Below are 13970 nucleotides of genomic sequence, written 5' to 3' on the forward strand. Positions count from 1 at the left end.
TCACAACATGCCCTGCAAAAACAAGTTAGGCGTCATCTACTTTGTTGTTGCAAGTTTTACATGGCTGCTACGGGCTTAGCAAGAATCGTTCTTACCTACGCATCAAAACCACAATGATTTTTCGTGAAGTTTGTTGCTTTAACCTTCAACAAGGACCGAGCGTAGCCACACTCGATTCAACTAAAGCTGGAGAAACAGACACCCACTAGCCACCTGTGTGCGAAGCACGTCGGTAGAACCAGTCTAATGAATGCGGGCCGCTTCATCCAACAATACCGCCGAATCAAAGTATGACATGCTGGTAAGCAGTATGACTATTATCGCCCACAACTCTTTGTGTTCTACTCGTGCATATAACATCTAAGCATAGACCTGGCTCTGATACCACTGTTGGGGAACGCAGTAATTTCAAAAAAATTCCTATGATCACGCAAGATCTTTCTAGGAGAAGCATAGCAATGAGCGGGGAGAGTGTGTCCACGTACCCTCATAGACAGAAAGCGGAAGCGTTATAACAACGCGGTTGATGCGTACGTCTTCACGATCCGATCGATCCTAGCTCTGAATGCATGGCACCTCCGTGTTCAGCACATGTTTAGCTCGATGACGTCCCTCGTACTCTTGATTCAGTTGAGGCCGAGGGAGAGTTCCATCAGCACGACGGCGTGGCGACGGTGATGATGAAGTTACCGGCGCAGGGCTTCGCCTAAGCACTATGACGATATGACCGAGGTGTGTAACCGTGGAGGGGGGCACCGCACATGGCTAAGAGAAACTTTGTTGTTCCTTTGTTGCCCCCCTCCCCACGTATATAAAGGAGGGAGGGAGGAGGAGGCCGGCCAGGAGGAGGCACGCCCAATGGGGGGAGTCCTACTACAAGTAGGACCCCCCCTTTCCTACTTCCACAAGGAGAAGGGGGAAGGAGAGGGAGAAGAGAAGGAAAGGGGGGCGGCGCCCCTAGCCTTAGTCCAATTCGGTTTGGGCTAGGGGGGGGGCACGCGCCACACCTTGGTCTGCCTCCTCTCTTCCACCACTAGGCCCATGAGGCCCAATAACTTCCCCGGGAGGGGGGGTCCGGTTGAGGGACTCCTAGATTAGGGGGTATTCGGACAGCCGGACTATATACTTTGGCCGGACTATTGGAGCATGAAGATACAAGACTCAAGACTTCGTCCCGTGTCCGGATGGGACTTTCCTTTGCGTGGAAGACAAGCTTGGCGATCTGGATATTATATTTCCTTCTTTCTAACCGACTCCGTGTAAACCCTAGCCCTCTCCGGTGTCTATATAAACCGGAGAGTTTAGTCCTTAGAGGGACGATCACAATCATAATCATCATAGGCTAGCTTCTAGGGTTTAGCCTCTACGATCTCGTGGTAGATCAACTCTTGTAACACTCATATCATCAATATCAATCAAGCAGGAAGTAGGGTTTTACCTCCATCAAGAGGGCCCGAACCTGGGTAAACATTGTGTCCCTTGCCTCCTGTTACCATTAGCCTTAGATGCACAGATCGGGACCCCTACCCGAGATCCGCCGGTTTTGACACCGGCATTGGTGCTTCCATTGAGAGTTCCTCTATGTCGTTGCTGCAAGTCTTGATGGCTCCTCCAATCATCAACAATGACACGGTCCAGGGTGAGACTTTTCTCCCCGGACAGATCTTCGTGTTCGGCGGCTTCGCACTGCGGGCCAATTCGTTTGGCCATCTGGAGCAGATCGACAGCTACGCCCCTCGCCACCAGGACAGGTTCAGAAACTTGAACTACACGGCCGATATCCGCGGAAACTTGATCTTCAACGGATTCGGGCCTGTGCTAGGAGCGTCGGACATTCACGACGAGCACGGCCTAGACCTACTGGCGGACAATGCTCGGGATATCGCCCCTGCAGAAGCCTCGGACCTAAATCCGGAGTAGATTGCATCGTTCGAGGATGGGTGGATGGACCCCGCCCCAGAGGCCGCACACTCATCGGCGGTAGAGACGAACACAGACTTCACCCCCAAGGAAGCCTGTGACACCGGACCCCCGGACTCGTATCCGGTTGTAGGTTCCACTCCGCGCGCCTCCAAGCCCGCCGAATCTGGTTGGGCTCCGGTAATGGAGTTCACCGCTGCGGATATCTTCTAGAACTCGCCCTTTGGCGACATGCTGAACTCTTTAAAGTCCCTCTCTTTGTTAGGAGACTCTCGGCCGAACTATGTCCGGCTCGAATGGGAAGCATGAGACGAAGGAATTCGTTGCCCACCCACCACCCACTTCATAGCCACTGTTGACGATGTATCAAACATGCTTGACTTCGACTCTGATGATACCAATGGTATGGACGTCGGCGCAGGAGACGATTCAGAACCAACGGGGTACTGGACTGCCACCTCGTCATAGGATATATACATGGTGGATACGCCTAAGGAGGACGACGACGACAATCCAGAAGATAAAACCCCTGGGCAAAAGCCAAAACGACGATGCAGACGCCGCTCCAAGTCTAGCAATAGTAAAAATAGCAATAAGAGCGCCAGAAAGATCGACACCCCAGTCAACTCCGAAGGCAACAATGACCATATGGACCCAGCAATGGAGCAGGATGAGCCAGGTCACGCCGAACACAGCTCGGAGCAGACGCTCGATCACAATGATCCTGAGGGATGAATTCAGCAAACCGCGTCGGGACAAGAACACAGTCCGGATGACGATGCATTCATCATCCCAGAAACACGCTTGGAACGAGATAACCTCCACAGAAGGCTTATGGCCACTGCAAGAAGTCTAAAGAAGCAGAAGCAACAGCTAAAGGCCGCATAGGAAATGCTCAATCGCAGATGGAATAAAGTGCTAGACACTAAAGAAAAGTACGGCGATGATCGCCATACAAAGAGCTATCCAAAACGCAAACTGCTGCCAGAATTCGACGACGAGGCCGTTACACCAAAGAACAACACGGCCAGGAGGCCGGACAAATCACTTCATAACCGCAACAGAGCAGCTACCGACGCCGCACATGATCTACGCGAGCTCCTGGATAAAAAAGCCGGCGCGGCTAGGTCCATCTATGGATCTAAAGGACACACCCCGACGCAGGACTATGGTCACCAAAACGATCATACCGATTGGATACCAGTTCGGAATTAGCACCGGACACAACAACAGCCGACGGCATGCCACAGCACGTCCAGATACAGAGGGGCTGCTCACCCCCTGTGCTTCACCGAAGAGGTACTGGACCATGAATTTCCACAGGGTTTTAAACCTGTGAACATAGAGGCATATGACGGAACAACAGACCCAGGGGTCTAGATTGAGGATTTTATCCTGCATATACACATGGCTCGTGGAGACGACCTCCACGCCATCAAATACCTTCCCCTCAAGTTGAAGGGACCAGCTCGACACTGGTTGAAAAGTCTCCCTAAAAATTCAATTGGAAGTTGGGAGGAACTCGAGAATGCTTTCAGGGCCAATTTTCAAGGGACCTATGTCCGGCCTCCGGATGCGGACGAATTAAGTCACATAATTCAACTGCCCGAAGAGTCTGCCCGCAAACTTTGGAACAGATTCCTCACTAAGAAGAATCAAATTGTCCATTGTCCGGATGCCGAAGCCCTAGAAGCCTTCAAACACAGCATCTGGGACGAGTGGCTCGCCAGACACCTCGGCCAAGAAAAGCCGAGAACAATGGCAGCCTTAACAAGCCTTATGACCCGCTTTTGCGTAGGCGAAGATAGCTGGTTGGCCCGTAAAGGCACCAGTGACCCAAGTACATCCGAAATTAGGGATGGCAATGGGAAGCCACGGCACAATAAAAACAAACAGCAAAACAAGGAAGAGAGTCCGGACAACACAACGGTCAATGCCGGGTTCAGGGGCTCTCGACCCGGTCAATAAAAGAAGCCATTTAAAGGCAGCAAAGAGGGACCGTCCGGCCTGAACAAAGTCCTGGACAGACTATGCCAAATTCATGGCACCCCCGACAAACCTGTGAACCACACGCACAGAGAGTGCTGGGTCTTCAAGCAGGTCGGCAAATTAAATGTCGAACACGAGGGAAGGGAAACACCAAGTGAAGACGAGGATGAACCTCGCCAGCCGAACACTGGGGGACAGAAAAAATTCCCACCAGAGGTAAAAACAGTAAACATGATCCACGTGACTCACACACCCACGAGAAGGCACGAATGCGCACTCAGAGACGCATACGCTGTAAGGCTCGTCGCCCACAAACTTAACCACTGGTCGGCCTGCCCGATCACCTTCGATCACAGGGACTGCCCGACTAGTATGCGGCATGGAGGATCAGCGGCCTTGGTGCTCGACCCAATAATCGACGGATACCATCTCACTCGCGTCCTCATGGACGGCGGCAGTAGTCTTAATTTAATATACCAGGAAACTGTCCGCAGGATGGGGATAGACCCATCCAGAATTAGCCAAAGTAACACCACCTTCGAAGGGGTGATACCAGGCATTAAAGCCTACGGCAGGGGCTCCGTTGTACTGGAGGTAACATTCGGTTCCCCAGGCAACTCCAGAAGCGAAGAACTACTCTTCACCATCGCCCCCTTCCAAAGCAGCTATCACGCATTGCTTGGGAGAACGGCCTTCGCTCGCTTCAACACAGTACCGCATTACGCCTACCTTACACTCAAGATTCCCGGTCCACGTGGCGTCATCATCGTTAACGGAAACACAAGAGCGCTCTTCACGTGCGGAGGAATACGCGACGGCCCAAGAGGCCGGACTCTAAGCGGCCTCTAATAAGACCACGAACACGGTTAGACGGGTCCGCCAGCTTGGATAAACCTGAGCTAGGGCGCCACATATGTAATCCCATAGAGGACACCAGGGGCTATAGATATTTAATAAAGCCCCACTATTGGCTTGACCTCATTAACGGGCCACTGTCTTACACTTTTACTATCCATCACACGCTCACGTTATGCTCTTCTACATGAGTTTTTCTTTTTACAGACACCATTCGTGCGATACCCTTCCAGGACATGGCACAACGGAGATAAAGGCGCAGACATGTAGCAGGGGCCCGCTCAAAGGTTTCTCTTTAGATTAAGCCCCCGTGTAAACCTTTTTGTTGCCTCTTGTTATTTATACATCCCATGGGTACTACACCCACAGAGGATACTGCCGTTATTGGCATTTCGCCATGATAGACTAATGCACGTACCTGGAAATACAGGGTTCATAATGAAGGGCGTTACTCAGCCCAGTATATGTTACAAAGTCTGAATACCTTTGGGAGTGTTCGGCGTCGCGAGTTTGGCCTTATATGCATCAGCTCTGAATCATGTCTTTGGTCAAAGTTGGGGTTGCCCGGCTTCTGGGTTTGCCGCCTTACGTTCTGTTCTTATCGGCTAAGGCAGCCAAAGGAGAACTACTGCGATTGTGCCCTGGTTATTTCGGATGAGCACCTCAGTAGAGAAAGCCGAAAACTGACTGTCATGATACAGCGAGAGACTGTTCAACCACTCGAAGACTTATCGGAATCTTTAGGATTCCTCCGCATTAACGAAGGACCGTTTCCCGGTCATGTACACACGCGCCCGTATTCGGATGCACCCGAAGGTACCAGGGGCTACATAGTAGCTCCACCGTCAAACTCCTATGGCTAAGTGAAAGTGTTACAGCTATATAGTCCGGTTGCCTAGTTCGACGTGCGATCACCTCCTTAATGGACCAAGACGTTGGATCAAGTGTGATTACGCATATTTTTCGCGAACACCCCCGCATTTTGTACGTGGGGGCTGAAGCCAATGACTGCTAACTCTCAGATTACACATATACATAAAAACGGCCGCACAGGAGGCACAATAATACTTTCGCGCAAAAAGTATAAATATAGCCTCATAATCAAAATAACATTGTTTTTACAACGACACGATTTGTCACTCGAACATGACATTCTTCGAGCACTGAGCCTCTATTAAACTAGCACCTTCTGTTACCTGCTCCAAGTAGTGCTCGGCAGGATCCTGGCCTCCCGCCGGATTCTGGGTCGTAACGATGGTGGCCTCCATATCTGTCAAATATGCTTTAACGTTGGCAAGAGCCATCCGTGCACCCTCTATACACGCCGATCTCCTCATGGCATCGATCCGTGATACAACACCAAGGAATTGTTGCACTAAACCAAAATAATTGTCCGGCTTAGGCTCCTTCGGCCAAAGATGGTATATTACAGACCGCATTGCAAGACCGGACAGCCTATGAAGCTCAGCCACAGCAGCCATCTTCTCACTCAACGGCAATGGGCGCGCGGGAGCATTGAATTGCGACCAGAACAGCTTCTCCACTTCTTTATCACCTTGATCCTCGAAAAACTTGTCCGCATCAGCCGTACTCTTCGCCAAGTCCGCATACGCGTCTGCAGGACTCCAGCATCGATCCAGGGAGGGAGCATACTTTGGATCTAAAAACTTCATCCGCAATAAGTAGGGGTTTCCAGCCGCGATTTCTCCGGCCTGTCGAAGCTCCTCCCGCGCATCCCTGCTTTCAGACTACGTCTCCTTGGCCGCATCAAGTGCCTTCTTCAGGTCAGCCAAGTTCACCCGATTCTCCTTCTCAAGGAGTTCATACCAGTTGGCGGCATTTTTCAGCTCCACAGCCATCTCGGCTATTTTGTCTTCGCTTCGGTGATGAGCAGCTTGTTCGGCTCTCAACTCTTCGGCCGCCTTTAGGGCAGCCACATTGCTAGCCCGAGCTCGTTCCTTGGCCTGGGCAAGTTCCGCCCTCAGGGCTTCCACGGCAGCAGCATCGTCTGCAGTCCAAGCATATCGCATTAATATTATGCTCCTCTAAATTTTTTCTATACAACATAATAAGGAAAGCAGAGCACATACCTTGTGACTCGTTAAGCTGCTCATTCATCAGCGTGATATCGGCATCAATAGCTCCAATCTGCCTCCTTAGTTCGGCAACTTCAACGGACCGGTCGGCTGCCGGATCCTTGGACACCTGCGCATATATACAACGCAATCATTACTTACACAATATGATCCTCCGTTTGCCGCCTAGGGCGGGCAACCAGAGTCTCAAGGGCTACTATCCATATGGAGCACACCTAGCGCGTGCATCACAGCCAAAAATTACGTATTTTTCCATTACATACCTCAAAGCCTCTGAGCAGGCTCGTAAAGGCTTCATTCAACCCACTTGTGGCAGAGGAAATCTTCACGAGCACCATGCTCATTAATGAACGGTGCTCCTCCGAGAGAGCATCTCGCTCTAGAAGGCCCGTCAGTGTGTTCGCCCGGACATCGAACTGTGTCGGACCCTTCTCATCGCCCCCCGTGGGAGCCGAACACTCCGGGCTCAGGGCGGCCGAAGGATTAGCTTCTGGCTTCGGTAGATCCGGACTCCTCCGTGACGACACCTCGGGGTCGCCCGCCTCATGAGGCGGAGAGGTTGGTGGGGTCTCACTCTCCATCATCTCCGGAGGGAGATCCCCCGAAGACAAACTCTGTCGAGAAGAGCTGCTAGCCGGACTGCAAAGAATGGATCCTGGTTATTATTCTCGGAGAAAAGCAGTACCTTCGAATTTACGATTAACTTACAGCTCGGTTGAGTGCTGGCCCATTGGCGGGCATGACGCGGTGAGGGCGCCCTTTTGGGCAGGGCCCCCTGGTGACGCTTTCTTCCCCTATTTGGGCACCTCCGTCTCCAAGTCTTCGGAGGCGGCCCTCTTCTTCCCGCGCGGGGAGGAGGCCTTAGATTCCCCTCCCTGACTATCCTCCTTTGGGGAGGTAGCAATTCCCCCGGTTTGGATGCGCAGTGTGTGAAGTTCGGCTTCTCTGTTCTTCCCTTTGTCTTTCCCTGAGGGCATTTTGCTAAGCACCCGGCCAAGCATCTTGGCTATGGTAGGACTAGGCGAGCCTTCGGGAAGTGGCGTCGGACACCTGATTCTCTCCGCCTTGCTGAGCCATTCCTGGCCACGGAGGATTTTCAGAATAATGATTATGATAACTATAAACGAAGTGTTTGGTTTCGGGGTTACTTACTTGGGTATCTGGGCGATTGTAGCTTAGGCCCGCATCCTCGGTGGTGTCCGGACACTTTACTTGTGGTCCGAAGAATAATTTACACATCCCTTCGAGCGTTAGGCCGAAGAAGTGCGGAATAGTCCGCGGACCCTCTGGATTGAACCCCCACATCCGGAGAGGCCGACGTCTGCATGGCAACATCCGTCGGATTAGCATTACCTGAATTATGCTGACAAGGTTAATGTGCCTCTCAAGAAGCTCCCGGATACGGCTCTGCAGTGTTGGGACATCACTAGCAAACCCCCAATCCCGTACTACATTGGTCCATGACGCTAGTTGTGATGGAGGGCCCGAACAGAAGTCGGGGGCAGCCACCCACTTTCTGCCTCTGGGAGCCGTGACGTAAAACCACCTCCGCTGCCATAAATCGGATACCTTTGGGAAAGAATCCTCTGGCCATGGGGCATCAGCGTTCCTGCTTATTGCGGCACCTCCGCACTCCGCATGTCGCCCCTCAATCATCTTCGGCTTCACATTGAAGGTCTTGAGTCATAAGCCGAAGTGCGGAGTGACGTGGAGAAAAGCCTCGCACACAATGATGAACGACGAGATATGGAGGATAGCATCCGGAGCTAGATCGTGAAAATCTAACTCGTAATAGAACATAAGCCCCCTCACAAAGGGATCAAGGGTAAGGCCCAAGCCGCGGAGGAAGTGAGAAACAAATATGACGCTCTCATTAGGCTCGGGAGTAGGGATGACCTGCCTTGGAGCAGGAAGCCTGTGCTAGATGTTGGCAGTCAGATATCCGACCTTCCTAAGCCTCGCAACGTCCTCCTCTTTGACCGAGGAGGCCACCCGCCGGCCTTGAGGGTTGGATCCGAACATATTGGAGGATCTGGGGTGTTTGAGTTTGGGTCTTGGGTGTTAGAACTCGAGATGCGAAAAGGCGCAAGAGTGGTGGAAAAGAGGTATAGGCCTCGGCCCCTTTATAAGGGGGGATATCAAGCGTCCTCAGCATGACCGCTTGAGACTTATCTAAAAACACGGAGTCATACCAACAGTCGTCGTGGGGTTGCGCACACCCATATTGATGGGAGATCCTGCAATAAGGGGAACACGATCTCTGCTTTGGCAGGGCGTGCCAATAAAACCGCCTCGCAACGCGTATCGAAGCGGGCTAAGAAAAACCGGTTTGTGTTGGGCTAGGCCATGCTGCAGGGGCACAACGTACAAAAATTGCTAGCAGATCAGATTTATGCTATGTTCTCTACGGTGGTATGTGAAGATCATCTTGCAGATCCGGACACGGTTTAAGTGTTCGATAATTACTTTGGAAAATTTGGAGATGGAACCCGCCTTGCAATGCCGAAGACAAAACTGCGCGCCGGACTCTTCGTCATTGAAGCCTGGTTCAGGGGCTATTGAGGGAGTCCTGGATTAGGGGGTATCCGGACAGCCGGACTATATACTTTGGCCGGACTATTGGAGCATGAAGATACAAGACTCAAGACTTCGTCCCGTGTCCGGATGGGACTTTCCTTTGCATGGAAGACAAGCTTGGCGATCCAGATATTATATTTCCTTCTTTGTAACCGACTCCGTGTAAATCCTAGCCCTCTCTGGAGTCTATATAAACCGGAGAGTTTAGTCCTTAGAGGGACGATCACAATCATAATCATCATAGGCTAGCTTCTAGGGTTTAGCCTCTATGATCTCGTGGTAGATCAACTCTTGTAACACTCATATCATCAATATCAATCAAGCAGGAAGTAGGGTTTTACCTCCATCAAGAGGGCTCGAACCTGGGTAAACATTGTGTCCCTTGCCTCCTGTTACCATTAGCCTTAGATGCACAGATCGGGACCCCCTACCCGAGATCCGCCGGTTTTGACACCGACACCGGTAACTCTCGGTACTTCGAAACTTATCCAAAACGACCCAAACCATTTCGGTGTCCGAATGTAACCTTCTAATATATGAATCTTTGCATCTCGACCATTTTGAGACTCCTCGTCATGTCCGTTATCTTACCCGGGACTCCGAACAACCTTCGGTACATCAAATCACATAACTCATAATACAAATCGTCATCGAACGTTAAGCGTGCAGACCCTACGGGTTCGAGAACTATGTAGACATGACCGAGACACATCTCCGGTCAATAACCAATAGCGGAACCTGGATGCTCATATTGGCTCCTACATATTCTACGAAGATCTTTATCGGTCAAACCGCATAACTACATATGTCATTCCCTTTGTCATCGGTATGTTACTTTCCCGAGATTCGATCGTTGGTATCATCAACCTAGTTCAATCTTGTTACCGGCAAGTCTCTTTACTCGTTTCGTAATGCATCATCCCGCAACTAACTCATTAGTCACATTGCTTGCAAGGCTTATAGTGATGTGCATTATCGAGAGGGCCCAGAGATACCTCTCCGAAACACAGAGTGACAAATCCTAATCTCGATCTATGCCAACCCAACAAACACCATCGGAAACACCTGTAGAGCATCTTTATAATCACCCAGTTACGTTGTGACGTTTGATAGCACACTAACTGTTCCTCCGGTATTCGGGAGTTGCATAATCTCATAGTCATAGGAACATGTATAAGTCATGAAGAAAGCAATAGGAATAAACTAAACGATCATAGTGCTAAGATAACGGATGGGTCTTGTCCATCACATCATTCTATAATGATATGATTCGGTTCATCAAATGACAACACATGTCTATGGCTAGGAAACTTAACCATCTTTGATTAACGAGCTAGTCAAGTAGAGGCATACTAGGGACACTCTGTTTGTCTATGTATTCACACATGTACTAAGTTTCCGGTTAATACAATTCTAGCATGAATAATAAACATTCATCATGATATAGGTAAATATAAATAACAACTTTATTATTGCCTCTAGGGCATATTTCCTTCATTAAGTTCATGGAAAAAAGGAGTAATGCAATGAGAATGATGACATGATTTAGACAAGATCTATTTATGTAGAAATAGACCCCATCTTGTTATCCTTAATGGCAACGATACATACGTGTTGGTTCCCTTTATGTCACTGGGATCAAGCTGTAAGATCAAACCCATCACAAAGCACCTCTTCCCATTGCAAGATAAATAGATCAAGCTGGCCAAACAAAACCCAAATATCGGAGAAGAAATATGAGGCTATAAGCAATAATGCATATAAGAGATCAAAGAAGACTCAAATAACTTTCATGGATAAAAAGATAGATCCGATCATAAAATCAAAGTTCATCAGATCCTAGCAAACACACCGCAAAAAAGAGTTACATCATATGGATCTCCAAGAGAACATTGTATTGAGAATCAAAAAAGAGAGAGGAAGCCATCTAGCTGCTAACTACGGACCCGTAGGTCTACAAAGAACTACTCACGCATCACCGGAGAGGCGCCAATGGGCATGATGAACCCCTCTGTGATGGTGTCTAGATTGGATCTGGTGTTTCTGGAACCTGCGGCGGCTGGAATTGATTTTCGTCGACTCTCTTAGGGTTTCTGCAATTTTGGGGGTATCTATAGAGTAAAGAGGCGGTGCGGGAGGCCACCGAGGTGGGCACAACCCACCAGGGCGCGCCTAGGCCTCCAGGCGTGCCCTGGTGTCTTGTGCTCACCTCTGGCTCCCTCATTGGTACTTCTTTGGCCCACTGGATGTCTTCTGGTCCAAAAAAATCCACAAAAAGTTCTGCATTTGGACCCCATTTGATATTGATTTCCGCGATGTAAAAAACATGCAAAAAACATCAACTGGCACTGGGCACTATGTCAATAGGTTACTACCGAAAAATGATATAAAATGATTGCAAAACATCCAAGAATGATAATATAGCAGCATGGAACAATCAAAAATTATAGATACATTGGAGACGTATCAATGTGACATTGTCTACTTTGATTGAGAAAAATAATGATCCTGTAGATGTGAATTTTGTCTCATGAAACAACTTCAATAGTAATGCTTATAGAGGTAATTTTAATTGTAGGTCGTTTCCTATAAATCTCTCTAATAATTATGGCAATTCCTATGGTAATAATAATAATAATAACAACAACAACAACAACAACAACAACAATAATAATAATAATAATAGGATGCCCTCTGATCTTGAAGTTAATATCAAAGAATTTATTAATGCTCAAAAAGTTTTCAACACTACGATAGAAGAAAAATTGAATAAAATTGATGATATGTCTAGATGTATGGATAGAGTTGTTCATGATGTAGTAAATCTTAAAGCTAAAATTTTGCCACCTAAGATTGATATTAGTGAATCCATTAAATCTCTTTATGTCTCCATGGTTGAAAGTAAAGAACGAACCGCTAGATCGAGGGCTAAGCGAGAATTCTTAGAAAAAGTGTTTCCGCCAGTTTTTTCTAGTAACGATGAAGATATTAAAATATTGGTGTTTCTTTCATTGAATCTTTGTTTAGTGATATTACACTTGATGAAAAGGGTACTAAAGAAGAGTCAACTTTAGCTAGAAGGCTTCCCATAATTCAGAGGGTGAAAATCTTAATTAAAAAATTGATAAAAGTGGGTTTGGAGAGGTAAAAACTTTAAACAGTGATGTGGCACTCTTATGCATTACAAAGACTTTAATTACGATAGTTGTTCTTTAATTGAGTGTATTTCTTTGTTGCAATCCATGCTAAATTCACCCAATGCGTATGAGCAAAATAAGGCTTTTACTAACATATTGTAGAAGCAATGATGAAAGCTCTAGAAGAAAAGCTAGAATTGGAGGTCTCAATACTTGAGAAATTATATGATGAGTGGGAACCTACCATTAAAGTTAAAATAAAAAACTATGAGTGTAATGCTTTATGTGATTTGGGTGCTAGCATTTCGACAATACCAAAATCTCTATGTGATTTGCTAGCTTTACCAATATGGATGAGTGCTCTCTTAATTTGCACTTAGTGGATTCTACTACCAAGAAACCTTTGGGTATAATAAATGATGTTCTTATTCTCGCAAATAGGAATTATGTACTTGTTGATTTCATAGTGCTTGATAATGAATGCAATCCATCTTGCCCCATAATACTTGGTAGACCGTTCTTATGAACTATAGGTGACATTTTGATATGAAAGAAGGAAATATAAAATTTCAGTTTCCATTAAAGAAAGGTACGGAACACTTCCCTAGAAATAAAATTAAGTCACCATATAAATCAATCATGAGGGCCACTTATGGAACTAAAACCAAAGACGACAACACTTGAAACTATGTATTACGCCTAGCTAAGGGCGTAAACCGATAGTGCTAGTTGGGAGGCAACCCAATATTTATCTTTTATTTTTTTTTCTTTTTTGTTTTTCAATAAGCACACAATTATGCTACTGTTATTATTGTGTTTTTATGTTTTAATTAGTGTTTGTGCCAAGTAAAGCCTTTGGGATGTGCAAAAACAGAATTTTTTTCGTCTAGTAGAAGAATTGTTAAAATTCGTTGGAGAGTGATAAAATTCTGAATTTTTTTACACATGATTGATATACAAATTGCCCATGCTTTCCTAATTTTCCAGAATTTTTGGAGTTACAGAAGTATGGTCAATGTTTAGATTTGTACAAACTATTCTATTTTTGACAGATTATGTTTTTGATGCATGGTTTTACTTGTTTGATGAAACTATGGATTGTATTGAGGGGTATAAGCCATGGAGAAGTTAGAATACAGTAGGTATAATGCAAAAATAAAATATGAATGGGTTTTCAACTATACTTAAAGTAGTGATTTGCTTTGTTATGCTAATGGATCTCACAAGGTTTTGTTGAGTTTTATGTGATTGAAGTTTTCAAGTTTTGGGTGAGATCAGGATGGATGAAGGAATAAGGAGTGACAAGAGCCTAAGCTTGGGGATGCCCGAGGCACCCCAAGGTAATATTCAAGGACTCTCAAGCAACTAAGCTTGGGGATGCCCCGGAAGGCATCCC

This window comes from Triticum dicoccoides, chromosome 3B (genome assembly GCF_002162155.2).
Source record: "Triticum dicoccoides isolate Atlit2015 ecotype Zavitan chromosome 3B, WEW_v2.0, whole genome shotgun sequence".
In the NCBI taxonomy this organism is placed as follows: domain Eukaryota; kingdom Viridiplantae; phylum Streptophyta; class Magnoliopsida; order Poales; family Poaceae; genus Triticum; species Triticum dicoccoides.